General features: G+C 34.7%; 1 pseudogene; it reads left to right on the plus strand.

The window, feature by feature from the left end:
• Positions 1 to 1,829: 1,829 nt before the first annotated feature.
• LOC149190253 (DEAD-box ATP-dependent RNA helicase 17-like) lies at positions 1,830 to 17,643 on the plus strand (annotated as a pseudogene).
• The last annotated feature ends 281 nt before the right edge of the window (positions 17,644 to 17,924 follow it).

Consider the following 17,924-nt stretch of genomic DNA (forward strand, 5'->3'; position numbering starts at 1 on the left):
TTGATTAAACAGATTTATTCTTCAACAAACTTTTTTATTTTGAATTCCTTTGTAAATATTATAAATAACATATTGTAGAATGTAATAAGGGCTTCTCTCCTCTGCAATTCTAGAGTTCTAAAATAACATCTGTAATAGGGATTTAGAGTTGTAGGTGGGAGGAGAGAAAATCTCAGATCTGGAGATTATTGAGGATTTTTCTTTTGCATTCTGAATTATGTATCATGGACAAAGTTTGCACTTCTGCAACTCTTGTTGTAACAACAAAAATTCAAGTGATGTAAAGCACTGTTGAGGACCAGAGCTAGAGAAATGGATTCAATAAATTGGTATTTCTAATACCACTGTTTTAAATACTAGTTTCATTTTATGATCGTTGGAATGTGTCATTTTATTCATATTTGCGCATTTTTGTTGGTACGAGTAATTTGTCTCAATCATATGTTATTATTTATTTTTGCTCTTATGGGTTGAATTCTAATTTCTGAGTAACTATTTACTCAGAAATCTCTCTTTTAACACTGGTTTAACAAATAGTGATGTGGTGTGAACTACTTCCTCATATTATTATTTAATTATTCGAATCAATGACTAAACAATCAATATCATTTTTTGAACTTCTTCCTAAATGTTGTTGGTTTATTATTTCAGTTAAGAGATCTTTGAATAGAATATGTTTTGGCATACACAATGTCAGTTAATTAAACTACTTCGTTCGCTTGATATTCATCATAAGCCAGACATATTTAAATCTCAATTATTTAAATATCTTGCTCTCAATTGGGTTAGATCTATATCTGCTTAATTGAGATAGGATTAGGATTTAATTCCTTTTTCTTGCATTATAGAATAAGTTTGGATTTAGATTTAATTTTACATTCTTATAAGTCCTCTTCCCAAAGAGGAAAACTTGAGTTGTGGCTTGGCTGAACCCCAGATCAGCTTAAGGATCATTTTCTTGCCTAATCAACAAGAGGGTTGATCTGATGTCTCTTCTCCATTGGTGGATGAAAGTCATAATTTAAGCCATTTTGGAGATTGAGAAAAGGTAACTAGACCTAGTTAAACGAGTCGGATTCACCATTCCAAACGGAAAAGGAGCTGCTTTAAGGTCCAAACCCATTGCTTTAAGGTCCGGACTGGGTGGTCTTCCCCCATGTTGTCGCAGCGATTTGCAAGGCTTCAACATTTTGGCGCTAGAAAGAGGGTCTGAAACTTGTTGTCTATTAGATTCATTGTATTCTAACATTATATTTATTATGATGACTCCTATTAAACTTCCAATTTGGAGTTGTATCCATGGACGTGCAACTTTCAATACTCCACCCAAAGTGGTAAGACTCTTGTCTCAGGTAAAGTTTAATGGTAAGAGAAATTCTTTTGCTTTTAATCATACCTTTCAATTTATTCAAAAATTTTCAAATTATGATTTTCAAGGAATTGATGAAGGCATTTTATGTAGAATCTTTACTTTCACATTCGCGGCAAAAGCCAGAAACTGGTGTCAAACTCTTCCAGTTGCCTCAATTCACAGCTGGGATCAATTTGTTACAATATTCCTTTGTAAATTTAACGGCTATAACTACGAACAGGTATGTGACGATTTTGAAAATTTACAAAGATTCGAAAATGAATCTTTGATTGATTTTACCATTAAGTTTCGTTTAAATTGTTTGAAATTTAAAATTGAAGAAAAACCTACGGAAGAGGAATTATTAGATTTCTATGAACATATTTGCTCTCTTCCTCCCGTTCATAATCCATGTAAAAGTATTTCAAACTTTGCTCAAACTCCTTCCAATTACATTAACACAATTGAGAATTCCAATATGGAGGTGCAAATAAAAGATGATGAAGTGGTCTTTATTATGTACGATCAATTTCTTCATTTAGTGCACACTTCCTACAGTATTGATAATGATCAGGATGCACCTTCACATGTCAGCGAATCTCAATCACAAAGCTTGGAGAATTTTATTATTCAAGTGCAAGAAGATATTAGCAACAATCTTGAAGAAAATGTTGCTTTGAAATCTGAAAGTCAGTATGCGTTAAATTTAGAAAATCAGAACATAAATCAACAAGTACAAATAGCAATCAAAGCTTCCAATAATACGCAGCACGCTGTAGAAATTTCTGAATTCTTTTACGATGAGCAAATGCCAAATTTAGGACAGCAAAACAATGTTCTTCAAGAAAATACAGGGCCACAAGTGAATGATCTCAAATCTGAAATTTACAATGAGCAAAATGCACAAGAGTTCCTAAAAAGAGACACTTTTATAGCCATTGCTTTTGATTCTCATTTTTTCCTGATATTTCTGTTGATAGCAATTTATCCCCTCTTAACATTAATGATATTTCAGAAAATAGAGAAGTTGATCTTAATGAATTGCCAATTAGTTTTTATCAAGATAGAGAATTAATTATTAATCTTTCTTCTAGCATTAATGAACATGTGCTTTATATTCCTTCTGGTTTTGATACATCAGATAAGATCAAAGGGAATTCTAATGAATATCCTGAAGTCATTTATAATAATTACTCTGACATTGAGGATGTTGATTTATCTTCTTCTTATGAGAATCCTCATGATCAAAGTCGAATCACATGTGAAAATGATGAACACTCTAATTCGGAAATTGTTTCATATAGTTCTCATTTTCAAATAATTAATCATACTCATGATTTTAGCATTCGAGAAACCAGTCCAATATATGATTTATATGACCATCAAACTCTCATTTCTATTCATAGTCATAGTTTTCTTTCTAATTCACAAGTTGGTATTAGCAATCATTCGAATTCTATTTTAAATCAAACCAATTCTTGTGAAAAAGAAATTGTTTTAAATCAATTTCAATTGTGTTGTAACAATAATTGTAACACTAAAGTAAACTATGATTTGATTTTATTATTCTTCTTTCATTTATTTTGTTTAAATTCAAATTTGTTTTCTGTTTTTTGTTTTCAATTTTTAGAAAATTTGTGTTGGCATATTAAGCAGCTCAGTATTGAACACTCAATTGATGCACTCTCTGAATGGGAAAATGAAATTTCAGATTCTAATCATGAACATCAAGAGCTATTTCTCTTCCAATTTCCACTGATGTTCATTTTTTATCAATCACTTCTACCTTCTCAAAGGCAGTGTCAACAAGAGAGTGTATTTTCACAATATGACCAGCGATCTAATTTAATTAATGATCTTCCATTGTATCTAATAGGTTTCCATCCATTTTTCATTGACCCATTTGAAAAATATTTGAAAAGTTTTCCTTCATAAAAGATTTTAATAATTTAACACTTGCACATAACACTGAGATATTTATGCAGGTTATTGTATCTAAAAGCTCATTTCCACGATTTGGCTTGTTATCCCCTCTTTTGAACCTATTCCAATCATCAAATAGAAATTCATCCAAATTTCTATGATCCAATTGAAATTCAACTGGAAAAGACATTTCAACAGAAGGTAATTGTAAATAATATATTAGCAATAACTGTATATTCTGCTTTCAAATTTATTTTCTTTAATTTTATTTTATTTGTATTTTTGTTACAAATGATTGATCATGTTTCCTTCATTAAGTTAGAAATAGAAATAGATTGATTTAGATTATATTTCTTTTATGTTTACACTTATTTCATTATTTCAGATTTTCAATAAGAATCTGACTTTTTCTGGGCATCCCCTTTTGTTTTCAGAAAGCGGCTTAAAAAAATAGAAGCTCTTAGATCATACATATTTATGAAAGCACTTTATTGTCTTATTTTGAAAAAAATTCATCGCGACGATCATACATAAAGAAATTCCAAGAATTTGCAATAGCTTGACAATTTTTTATTCACAAGTATGTCTGAAAAATAGCTCAGTTTCACCACTCATGTCTTCCGATGTAAATTGGAGGTGGATGCAATATGAAAACTCATTACTTAGCATTTTATATTAAATTAGTAGGTGAGGTTGAACATATGCAAATTTTAAGAAAATTTGGGGGAATTTGAAGATTCATGAGGTAAATTTACAGTCAATTTTCTTCCAGGTATGTGTTTACAGTTTTCTTCCAGGTATGTGTTTACAGGTTCATCGTCATCTATTGTTAGTTTTACTTTTTCAAAGGTTATTTCTTATTTCTGTTTTGTTTCTTTTACAGGTCTTCATCGACTTGATTATGGAGACTTAAGATAAGCAAGCAACCAGACCTTTTCAAATCCGCAACATATTCAAGGAAATTATTATTGGTTCTTCATCAATTTGAGCATTTTTATTTTTTTTTTCATTCATTAAAAACCCCAACAAGCGTCTAAAAAGTAGTATCAGAAGATTCTTATCGAAGCACTCTAATGGCATAATTGTCATCATTCGAAAAACTCATGTTTCCTTCATTAAGTTAGAAATAGAAATAGATTAATTTAGAATATATTTCTTTTATGTTTACACTTATTCCATTATTTCATATTTTCAATAAAGCAAGTAATGAATCTGACTTTTTCTGGGCATCCCCTTTTGTTTTCAGAAAGCAGCTTAAAAAAAATAGAAGCTCTTAGATCATACATATTTGTGAAAGCACTTCATTGTCTTGTTTTGGAAAAAATTCATCACAACGATCATACATAAAGAAATTCCAAGAATTTGCTACAACTTGACAATTTTTTATTCACAAGTATGTCTAAAAAATAGCTTAGTTTCACCACTCATGTCTTCCGATGTAAATTGGAGGTGGATACAATATGAAAACTCATTACTTAGCATTTTATATTAAATTAGTAGGTGTGGTTGAACATATGCAAATTTTAAGAAAATTTGGGGGAATTTGAAGGTTCATGAGGTAAGTTTACAGTTAATTTTCTTCTAGATATGTGTTTACAGGTTCATCGTCATCTATTGTTATTTTTACTTTTTCAAAGGTTATTTCTTATTTTTGTTTTGTTTCCTTTTATAGGTCTTCATCGACTTGATTATGGAGACTTAAGATAAGCAAGTAGTCAGACCTTTTCAAATCCGCAACATATTCAAGGAAATTATTATTGGTTCTTCATCAGAATTTGAGCATTTTTAGTTTTGCTTTCATTCATTAAAAACCCCAACATGCATCTAAAAAGTAGTATCAGAAGATTCTTATCGGAGCACTCCAATCGCATAATTGTCATCATTCGAAAAACTTCGATAAACATATTCTCTTATCCAATATTTCCAATATTTATTAAAAGGGGTTTTGTTAAAAGGAAAAGTTAACTTGATCGCTTTCTTTTAAATTGAATACCTTAAGAAGTTGTCGAACCTACAAAATGCCATGTCTCATATCACGTTGCGCATATCGGAGGTTCTCAAATAAGCATACTTTAAATTTCTCCGATATCCCAAATCAACAATCTTCGATAATTGACTTCACCAATATTGAGATACAACCCCAGACCCGATACAACATTTAAATCCAGTTATGACAGATATCGCGTCTGTGCATAAATCACAATTTTGGTTGAGGCATATGTTTAAAGGTTCCGATGTCCCGGATCTGATATGAAATTAAATCCGCATGATACAACAATCGGGTTCGTTCTATATCACATATTGTCGTATCAGCAATGTTACATATCGTATTCAAAATCTTCTGATTGCCGATTTTTTATACAATTCAAAGTCGGTCCCACCAATGAGCCACGTTATCTATCGCAAGAATCATATCGGCATTTCCTTTTGTTGACAATTCAGATCACCAATATGACTATTCTTTGATATAGCAATCGCTCCATCGCAATTTCTCATTGCATATGCTCATATCACAAACTTGCCATTGCAACACTTATATCACATCGTGAAACTCAAATCACATATTATCTTGACATCATCTAATGCGATAAACGTTGATTTATGCCTCTACCTTTATCTTTTCACTGTTATATTCAATCGCATATCGACAAAGGTGAGTCTTGCAGTTTGAAAATTATGCATAGGAGAAAACTTGCGATGCGAAAAATTCGATAAGGCATTGTGTTGTATAAAATATTTTAAGGCACTCTTGAGCGACCATTATGGTAAATAACGAAATTGATAAAATTTGCAACATGGTTAAATCATTCTTAATTTCTCTTATATTTAAATTTTGATATGTCACTCTTTATTTAATATACAAAATTCAAGACCTCTCCATCTACACATTTGTATTTTATTATTTTGGATTTGGTCTTAATTTTGAACAATTTATGAAAATCATGGCGCTGATACAAAACCTGTAAAATCATATAAAACATTCATCGTTGAAATTTATTAAGAAGCATATCTTCATTCTAATTTTGATGAATTTGGTTCATTTTCAATTCCTTGAACACAAATCATTACATTATTCTAGTTTACTACTCGCTTTAGTATAGATTTAATAAATGATGATTTTGAGTTAATAAGATTTCAATTAGTTCAACTTCTTCATGCTTTTAATTCTAATTAAAGTAAAAAGTTAGCTAGTATTGAAGAAAATGATATATTTCAGGTAAGATTAAATGCAATTCTCCAATGGTAAGTTACATGTAACCATTCTCATTACTTTACTTTTGTTTTTAGTTTCATTTTTAATTTTTACTAATCTTGAACTCTGTTTTTTGCAGGTCTTCATGAACCTATTGCGCCTCTACCAAATCAGTGTTGAAGTTCATTCTCTTTTGTTTAGTTTGCTTTGAGATTCTTGAAAGAAGCAGTAATAATCCTCACTGAATCAACTAAACTGGGGAGTTTTTGAACCTTTAACTGTTTCCTTAAACATTGCTTTTATTCAAAAATGACTAAGATGTTTTTTGCAGGTTTTGCTTCGAAACAAGAAAGTTTGCAACGAAAAGAGACTTCTCATTTAATATATTATCTATCATCACTACTATCGAAAGCCAAAATGCTTATAACTCTGCAAGATAAAATTTATCTAAATTTCAACGAAAGAAGGAACATTCACATGATAATTTTCTTTTCTCTTTTGTTGAAACATTTGTATAAGTAGTCTTGATGGAATTTATCTTCTAAATTTGGATTTTTCTTTCATTTTTTCTTTCTTCAATTTTATTTTGGTTTGTTGATTTCTTTTCTTACTTTGGTTTAAGCATTCTTTTCCTTTTTCCTTCAGTTTTGATTTCATTTTGGTGACTCAACCATAATTTATATGAAAGGGCTTTTTCTTCCCCTGACAGTGATTGACATACATGGGAAATATCTTAACTCTATCCATTTCAGTGAATTTCATTTATCATTAAAGGCATATCTTTATGGAACCATAAGATCATCTGGCTTTAAATATTTTTCATGGAGGAACACACATCCTTTCTAGGTGATTGAGTTTACTTTTTCAAGGAAAGAATTGATTTGAGTTTAACACAATGAATCCCTCCCACCCCTCCACATAAAAGCCTCTAATTGATAGCTGCAGGGAAAGAATTTGGAGCAAACATTATGAAAGTATTATGTCCATTAAACATAAATCTCTATTACCATCCCACCTCTTTCACTCAAATATATCATAAACTACAAGCTTGCAAATATGCTTATCGAAAAAAGTGATTAAAGAGGAACATTGGGAAATACAAGTAAACTCGTCAAGGCTATGGACGCTCGCTGGTAACAGGACTAAGCTTGTATGGCATAAAAGACAACTCCGTTGGGGTATTGTTCAGGCTCACTGGCAGCGAAGCGATGTCAGAGACAATCATAAAATGGATATATGCTTTATCAAAAACTCCTATCTTTACCTTATTCTATTATTATATGAGGTAGCTTTAAAAGAAATTTTCCCAAATTTGGATTCATGACTTTTACTCTAGTCTTCTTTGAGTACTTATCTTTACAAACTCATAATGCTTAATCTATTTTATGTGGAACCTATGGAAATATTTCACTGTTAGACGATTTCATAAACTCCATTATTTTTAACCTTTGGATAAATTAAAGTTCATTATCTTTAACTAGAGATAACGGGTTCTTCCCAATGTGTCGCCATTGTTGTAGGAAAAACCCAACACCCCCCTCCCCCATTACTTCAAATAATGGGGACCATTTCCATTAATTTTTGGCAAAACACCTTTTATAATTTTCATTAAGAATTTTGCATTTTTTTTACTTTCTTTGTATTTATGTTTTGATTGTTTCTTTGAATCCGACTTTTCATAAGCTTTCCATTGATACTTGTTTCGCCTCATTTAGCCAACCGGTTTGTAAATGACACTACTTTGAAGTTTAATCATTTTCTCGCCTGGACTAAAATTGTAAATAAATATATAATATTTCAATTTTTATAACTGATTAAGTTCAAAAGTCATTCATTGTAAATATTTACTTTTAGTTAACTTTTATTAATTTTTCATCTTTTCACTAATGGTCCTACAAAATGACCCAACTAAATCATACAATGGATGAAAATGTGTTTCAAAATCTTGGTAATTTACTCCAATTTATTATTTTAAAACAAATTGCCAAGACCAAATTCTCAAAATTGCAAAGTGGCTATAGTCCAATTTGTAGGATTATTAATTCCACGTGGGCCCCACTTCATATCACTTCCTTCCTTCCAAGAATTGCGATCCAAAAAATGCGATCAAATATTGCGATGCGATATTGCGATTGCGATACATCGCAAATCGCATATCGCAAATATTTTTTTTTTGTTTTTTATGCACCGGTATTAAAACTCCGCTACACGATTTGGAAAACATGCGATGGTTAAATTTCTTAATTCTAAGCTTTTCACACTCCTTATACCTCCCAGGCCTACGTCACCTCATATCACCCTCACGTCATATCCCTTGTCACTCCATTTTCCCTCCACACCTTATCTCTCCATACCCCCCTCACTAACACCTATACTCTCCACCCTCCTCACACTAATACTAATATGTGAATATTTGTTAAAGCTTTTGTAATTTTTTTTTAATTAATATAATATTATATATTAATTATAATTTTTATATATATTAATTATAATATTAATATAATACTATTTTAATTAATCATTAAAATATAATTTTTAATTATATATATATATAATATTAATATAATACTATTTTAATTAATCATTAAACTAAAATTTTTAATTAATTTTGTTAATTAAACAGTTACTAAGAAATTAATAATGCAGTTATTATTAATTAATTAATAACAACAATTTAATTTAGGATTAGAATTGAATTAACAAATTCTAATTTTTTGGCCCAGGTAATAGAATTTCCAGAATTCTGTCAGATTTGACTCATCAACTTTGAAGACTCATAGATTGAGTTTTAATTGGCCAAATGAGGCCCATGACAGCTCATTGGAAAGATAAAATCATGAAAAACATTCATGAAGAGGTTTCATTAACAAATTTGATCATTTATTGGGTCTAAAATTCAGCAAAATATCAAGCTCCGAATTTTTAAATAGAACTAAATTTTCTAAATTTTATTTTCTACATTTTCATTTGCCCAAGCCTTCTCTGAATGTCAATCCTTTTGTCAATGATATCCTTGGCCAATTAAATCATCACAGACATTAATAGAAATCTCAGATTTCCTTTTCAATTATTTATTTAATTGAATTTGATTAGATTTGTTTTAATTCTAAATTTGGCATTCTGATTTTAATTTTTACATTTTAATTTTGTTTAGATTTGATTTTGCAAGAAAACAGTTGAAAAGATGAATAGAAAAGAATCTCAATCAATGAGAAGGCTCCAGCAATACAAGAAATGAACTTTGAGTCAATGGAAATTGATTAAACATATTTCTTCTTCAACAAACTTTCCTATTTTGAATTCCTTTGTAAATATTATAAATAACATATTGTAGAATCTAATAAGGGCTTCTCTCCTCTGCAATTCTGGAATTCTAAAAGCACTTCTGTAATAGGGATTTAGAGTTGTAAGCAGGAGGAGATAAAATCTCAGATCTGGAGATTATTGCGGATTTTTCTTTTGCATTCTGAATTATGTATGATGCGCAGAGTTTGCAATTCTGCAGCTCTTATTGTAACAACAAAAATTCAAGCAATGTAAAGGATTGTTGGAGACCAGAGCCAAAGAAATGGATTCAATAAATTGGTATTTCTAATATTATTGTTTTAAATACTAGTTTCATTTTATGATCACTGGAATGTGTCATTTTATTCATATTTTTGCATTTTTGTCGATATGAGTAATTTGTCTCAATCATACGTTATTATTTATCTCTACTCTTATGGGTTGAATTCTGATTTCTGAGTAACTATTTATTCAGAAATATGTCTTTTAATACTCGTTTAACAAATAGTGATATGGTGTGAATTACTTCCTCATATTATTATTTAATTATTTGAATTACTGATTAAACAATCATTATTATTTTGTGAACTTCTTCCTAAATGTTGTTGGTTTATTATTTCAGTTAAGAGATCTCTGAATAGAATATGTTCTGGCATACAAAATGTCAGTTAATTAAACTACTTCGTTAACTTCATATTCATCATAAGCCAGACATATTTAAATCCCAATCATTTAAATATCTTGCTCTCAGTTGGGTTAGATCTATATCTGCTTAATTGAGATAGGATTAGGATTTAGTTCCTTTTGCTTGCATTATAGAATAAGTTTGCATTTATATTTAATTTTACATTCTTATAAGTCCTCTTCCCAAAAGGGGAAAACTTTAGTTGTGGCTTGGCTGAGCCCCAGATCAGCTTAAGGATCACTTTCTTGCCTAATCAGCAAGAGGGTTGATCTGATGTCTCTTCTCCATTGGTGGATGAAAGTCATAAATTAAGCCATTTTGGATATTGAGAAAAGGTAACTGGACCTAGTTAAACGAGTCAGATTCACCATTCCAAACGGAAAAGGCGCTGCTTTAAGGTCCGGACTAGGTGGTCTTCCCCCATGTTGTTGCAACGATTTTCGAGGTTTCAACACCGCAGCATGCACATCACTCTCTACATGCGGTTGGGACCTAGGGTTTGCATTTTATAGTTGACCGAAGATTTCGTCAGTTGAGCGCAAAGTTTGAGCCAGTTTAATTTTTTAGTATTTAGGTTATGTTATCCTTGTGCCAGTGTAAAGTTCGCACCTGAACCTCTAAATATTATCCAAGTCTTTCTTACTTCAGTTATGCAGCGGAATTACAATCTACTCAATTCACTTAACTTCTTTATCATTTACTTCATAAACAGTGCTATAACCATTAACCAACGATATGCAGCAATAAACAATAGTGAACACAAGTTTATGATGGGAGGGGGAAACTCGCCAAAAGTAGTTCTCCCCAATCTTTTACAACTTTTGCAAATATAATACAATAAAGTTTCAAAGGCAGGTTAGTTACCTGGCCCAAGCCAGCGAACTCATCCACCCTAGTTACAATACAAAAAACAATGTTCTTTACAGCCATCGCCGCAAAAAATACCCAAACAGAACTTTGCCAATCCTTGCCTTCCTAGGGCGGGCGCATGGGCACAACCCGCTACTTCCTACCCACGCTGCCTCGAAACTATGATATCGCAGGTTCGGCACTGGTCGCTACTTCCTGCACGATGATCGCTACTTCCTGCCCGTGTTCCCTCAGTGCTATGGTTTCCCAAGACATCGCACTTTTCTTTGTGTTGTGCAACCTTCCTTGGATGCCTTTTGGTCGAGTGCCTTCATGTATGGCACTTAGCATGAGTTCTACCTCACTCATATGGCCATCACCCGGTTCCTGAGCACATGATGCTCCATTACATCAAAACAAACAAATCTTGCATGTCCCAACCACGATGAGCGATAAATTAATTCATCTTAAATGGGTAATGTTGATTTGGGGTAACATCAGATGTGCTCTAGCCATGAAAATTGGTGGAGAGGCTAAAGCACATGAGATATCCAAAACCCATAAATGGTTTGGGCAAATTCTAACCATTTGGGAGATATTAAAATAATTAATATTTTTAATGGAGTTCTTAAGTCTAAACTTGGAAAAAATAAAATATTAATGGGTATTAATATAACACTGGGTTAGAAGGGTCCAAAAGTCATGGATCAATCCAAATCTAATCTTCGTTGTTGATTAGAGATTTAATCTCGGTTGTTGATGGACCAACGAGAAAAGTATAAGAGGCCACTTGAGGGTCAGTTGCAGAACACACCGAGAGAGATCAAGAATTCGATTTTCTGGGGCAGGGTTTGCTGAGGAAATCTAGTGAGTGATCTGAGTTGCAGCTGAGGGGCAGTGAATACATAGCAGAGAGGCAGAGTTAGTATAGGAGGATCAGCGCAGAGCTGGGAGAGGTTGACACAGAGCCAGCTAGAGGCCACGCAGAGGCAGCCAGGAGCTGCGCAGAGCCAGAGAGGCCAGCGTGTGAGACGCAGAGGGTCTAGGGGCTGATGCAGAGGCTCCAGAAGCTAACGCAGAGGCCAGAGAGGCTGACGCAGGGCCTAGAGGCAACGCTGGAGGATTTCGTGGGACAGACTGGGAGCTGGTGAGCCGAATAGGGTGATGCAGTCCCTATCAGAGTGACACAGAGCAACAAAAGCTGCAATTGTTGCTGTGGGATCGTTCATCTGGTGATTTTATCAGACGGAATATATGTCTCCGAGTGAGAGGTGCTACTTCCGAGGGCATTCTCTGCTGAGTGAGCCATTTCTGGCACCCTGGTTGTATTATGAAAACTACATAATAATAAAACCCTCTGAATCGTTGCACTAATTTTCCCGCATTGAGTTTTTCTAGGGACATTAGTCCAAAAATAACGGTGTCACTTGTGTGCTTGTTTACTTTCAATTGATGATCTGTAGATGTTGACACTGTACTTGTATTTATTTTCAGTGTTTACATGGTCAATAACTTGTTAAGTAATTGAACAAGTAGGAAGAAATAAATCAGATAGTAAAGGAAGAATTTCCAACGGGTTAAACTTAAAAATTCCAACAGACAATAAAATTGCTACATAAGACAAAGCAAGCTCTAACCCTTGAGCTAACAACGATAATACAAAGAATAATTAAGAAGCAAGAGGTGCACAAGTGGGGCGGAAAAATCAAGCCAAGTTCATAACTCATGCATCCATGAATGCTCTCTACTCATATCTATACACTCAGAATGTAGACACCCTCATCATCTTGTCCCTTTGACCATGGCACTTGACCATGAAGTTTTCTCCCCCTCTGTTACAACATTATTATTCATTAACACCTACTAATTGAAGGATAGACCAGAGAATCGTTACTTCCCCTTAAGGGTCAAAAGCCCCTAATAGGGTTGACCATTAATGATCTGAATTTATGAAGGAACAAAATGAAATACAAATATAAACTGAAACACAGAGCTACAACAAAAATAGAACTTCAATTCCTTAATAACAAACTATTGAAAACAGTTTACATGCAGAATGGAAATAAACTAGCTCGAGTGATGGTAGCTTATCTTTGAGGAGAGATGTGGCAGCTACATGCCTTCGAAACTATGTTACAATAAGACTCGGAGGCCTTTTTATTATTAGAAACAATGGTAAACCCTAAACATCCAAAAACCTAACCCTAAGAGATGAAGCGCCAAAAGTCTATGGACCCCGTTCGGATTAGTTGGTACATTAACTTCTCAGAGTCTTAATTTTGGCATATGATCTCTGTTTGACACATATGATACCTCGTTAGAAATATTTATCTGAGGAAAACAACTTTTGACTGCAGGCCTTTGGCCTTGACTATGGGTCTGCCTGTTTTCCAAAAAAAACATCGTTTAGGACCTCAAAACAACTCTGAAAGTTTAGGACCCGAAAAACTGCCAGAGAAAGTAAATTGTGCTACAATTAAGGAAACTGAAAGAAACAATGGTGATGGTCCAAGGGGAATAGGCGAGCAGCCACCATTATCCACCTGGATCAGTCCTCCCCCCTTAGAAAGCAATGTTTCCCATTGTGTTGGGTTCCTCCATGAGATGGGAAGACTTCTGTTGAACTTGGTCCCTGGTGACCCACTTGCCTTGGTGCAGGAGTTGGCCAGCTTTGACAACCCAATACAATTGGATTTTTTGTTGGCTAGTGTTCTTGATCTGTGTCCGTGATCCGATTAGTTGGCATGCTCCATGCAGTCTGGGTTGAGCTCTATTTGTATAACTTGTTCTACAATGTCTGATGTTTCTAGCAATGGTGGAAAGTATGACTGAAGGAAGTCTACATTGAACACTCGCTGCAAGACTAGGAATGGGGGAATGTTGACCTCGAAAGAATTGCCTCCCACAACCATAGTGATGGTAAGGCCCGTATATTAGTGGTCGGAGCTTCCGTTGGGCTCTGGTAATGCATTTTTTCTGCAAATGCAACCAAACTTTGTCGCCCACTTGAAACTTATGTGGCACTCAATGTTGATCATGTCGTTGCTTGTACTTGGCATTGGACTTACCCAAGATGTCGTGCACCTGCTGGCAGATGTTCTAGATGGGTTAAATAAATCTATTTACTTTATCAACCTTGGACTATACATGTGCAGATTTTGTTTGTGTAGTCGCAAGAGGCATAGCAACATCAATCAAACACAATGGTTGAAATCCCACACCCACATGAAAGGGATTGCAATCAGTCGACCTATGGAGAGCTTTGTTATAACTATGATGCACATAAGAAAGGCTCTCATCCCAAATTCGTGGTGCTTGGGGTTGTACATGTGTAGTATGTGCACTGTCATCCTATTGACGACCTCTATTATGCCATTAGTCTGAGGATGGAATGCAATCAACTTGGTGAGCTTGGTGTCCAATAATTTCCAGATGATCGACCAGAATGTGCTCAAGAACTTGTTATCCCAATCTAATATAATGGTCTGCGGGATCCCAAAATGTACTCATACTTGTTCAAATAAGAGTTTGGCAGTGTCTTCTGTTGTGATACTCTTCTTGCAAGTTGCTAATAGAGCCATCTTAGAAAATTTGTCCACGACCACAAATACACAGTTGTTGTCATGCTTGGTAGAAGGGAGGCCCGATAAATAGTCCATGGAAGTGGATTCCCAGAGTTGGCTGGGAATAGGCAAAGGAGTGTATAGGCCTTGCTTCTTGATGGTTGGCTTGGCGATGACACAAGCAGTTCAAGATTTGATATATTTTCCAACATCCTGACAAACAAAAATACTTTTGTAGTATGGCCACATTTTTCTCCACACCGAAGTGTCCTACAACTTGACTGTAGTGCGCCTCCCAAATCAGCTTGGCACACTCGCTTTAAGGAACACAAAGGTGGCCAAGATAGCATAATAATGTGTCCTGGAGGTGGAAATATGGAACTTGCTTGCCATCCACTAGCATCTGGTATGTGGTGACGAACTCTGGATCATCTTTGAACAGTTGTAACCATCCGGTGGTCTCTTAGCCACAAGAGTTGAGAACAGTAGCCAATGCTTCAACTGGGGCTTGACTGATGCACTTGCAACATGATTGGTGTTTCCCTTCTTGTATTTAATGTTCAAGTGGAATTTTTGCAGATATGTAGACCACTTCTGATGTCGATAAATTTGCAACTTCCCTTGTGTCTATATAAACTGAAGAGGTTGGTGATCTATGTGGATGACCATCTCCTTTCCCAGAATGTAATGTTTCCATTTTCAGCACGCCTGCATGATAGAATACATCTCTTTATTATAGGTGGGGTATTTTCCAAATTGTATCATAAAGTGTCTCACTGTGATAGGCCACTGGATGCCTTTACTAGGTGAGAACTACAACAATAGCATAGTTAGAAGAGTCTGTCTTAATTTCAAATGGTTGTTGCAGGTCTAGCAATGTGAGTGCAGGTCCAAAGCAGAGGCAGTGCTTCAACTCAACAAAAGCCTTGTGTTGGACTTTAACCAAAAAAACTTTGCTTTCGCTCCTCCCTTGGTAACCTGACTCAAAGGCCAAGTGATATGAGAGAATCCCAACACAAACCTCGGATAAAAATTTGCAAGGCCCAAAAAGCTACGAAGCTATGTTAGAGTGGTCAGGGCTTGCCAATCCTAAATGACTTGGATCTTAGCCGAATCCAAATGCATGCCTTGCTCATAAATGATGTAGCCCAATTATTAGACTTGCTCATACCAAAGGTGCATTTCTCTAACTTGGCACATAGTTTGGGTTGTTGCAGGGTTTGAAGGCCCTGTCGAATGTGTTGCAAATGCTCTTCCCAACTCTTGCTGAAGTTGAGAATGTCGTCCAGTTATACAACCACGAACGAATTGGTGAAGGGCTACAAGATGTCATCTATCAGCGTCATAAAAGTTGCAGGGGCATTTGTCAACCCAAAAGGCATGACCAACCACTTGAAAAGCCCCTCCATGGATTTGAAGGCGGTCTTCCATAAATCTATGGGTTCTATTGAAGCTTGGTGATAGCCAAACTTCAAATCGATCTTGTTGAAATACTTGGCCCCCTTGGACTAGTCAAGGTCATCAATCCGTGGGATTGGATATGTACTTCGTGTTCCTCACAATGATTTTGTTTAGTGTCTGATAATCAATGCAGAGCCTTCCCTTGGTTGACTCATTCAAATATGCTACCACCTTCACGATCTATGACGATACCCAGGTTTGGGATCCACAGATTTCTATGATGGATGGATTGCTTCACATTGTGAAAGAGTTTGTAGGAGTTACCAAGATTGATAGTACCCTCTTGATGCAATATAGTGAAGCATTCATTAGATTCATTTGGGATCCAAGAATTGGTCCTGGCTATATAACAAGCGGTGAGAATTGTTCAATGGAGAAAGCAAGGTTGGGTAAAGGAATAACCATTCTAGTTGCTACCCCTGGCCGGCATACATCCTCCTCTGTTCATAATTTCCTTCACTGGTTGGTTTTTGATGAAGCAGACAAACTTTTGTACCTAGGATTTGGTATAAAATAAACGAGATATTCAGCTTGTTGGAAGTTGGGAAACCTGGATTCGACAATGAGAATATAGCAACTACAATTCTTTTCATGATGAATACCGAAATTACAACTTGTTCTTGTCAACAACATTGAATGAGGAAGTTAATGATCTTGCAAAACTAAGCTTGAACAATCTTGTCACCATTAGGCTAAAGGAGAGAATTGTTTCTCAAGGCAAGACCAAATTATCTACTGATCTTTCCGCAGATGAACTAACAAATCAATGAGCTCTACCTGGAACTTGTAGTTTAGCATCAGAATACAGATTTCCGACTAAGTTAGCTCAGAGCTACATTAAGGTGCCATGTCATTTAATCTTTGTCATGTTGTTGGCTCTTTTGCAATCTCAATTTTAAACACACCTTCTTATAAGGTTGTGGTTTTCTTCTCAACATTTGATGTAGCTGATTTCCACTGCACTGTCATAAGTGAGTTTAATTGGGCTTCACATTTTGAAGAGGTGGACGAAGAAAAGGGAAGATTCAATAAATGCAAAACACTTCTTCGACATAGATATATGGCACAAGCAGATCGAAATGAAACTCTTCATGTATATAATGAAGAAAAATGTGATTTTCTGTTACACATTGATGTAGCACCAAGAGGCTTGGATTTTTCGAAAGTTGGATGCATTATTCAGTATGAATCTCCATTATATGTGAATGAATATGTGCACAGGGTTGGTAGAATAGTTAGTCTAGACCAGAAAGGGGAAGTTGTGTTATTTGTGTTGCCTACTGAGTTGGATTATTCGAAACAATTGTAGAAACAAGGTGTTCCCTTGAATTAAGAAAGGTTACAAGAAGGTCATTTTATGAAAGTGGAGCATGTTGAAGTACAAGGCTTTCATGAGATGCAACGATACCAGTTAGCTCATTTGTGTTGTCAATAGGGGGAAATGGGTCTAGAAATTCCTCTACTAAACTTCCTGTAGGTTTGTCTTCAAAACCCAATCAATGTGCATAATTAATAGAGAGTTCGAGAGACTTATTTGATTGGCTCTGGGAATGATGCTAGCATCATTAACAAGGATGACAAAGACACACAAGTTTCTCATGCGAGTTCACCGAG

Source organism: Pinus tabuliformis, chromosome 3_1, assembly GCF_031772625.1.
Source record: "Pinus tabuliformis cultivar Carrire ecotype Pingquan chromosome 3_1, CPIR1, whole genome shotgun sequence".
Taxonomy (NCBI): domain Eukaryota; kingdom Viridiplantae; phylum Streptophyta; class Pinopsida; order Pinales; family Pinaceae; genus Pinus; species Pinus tabuliformis.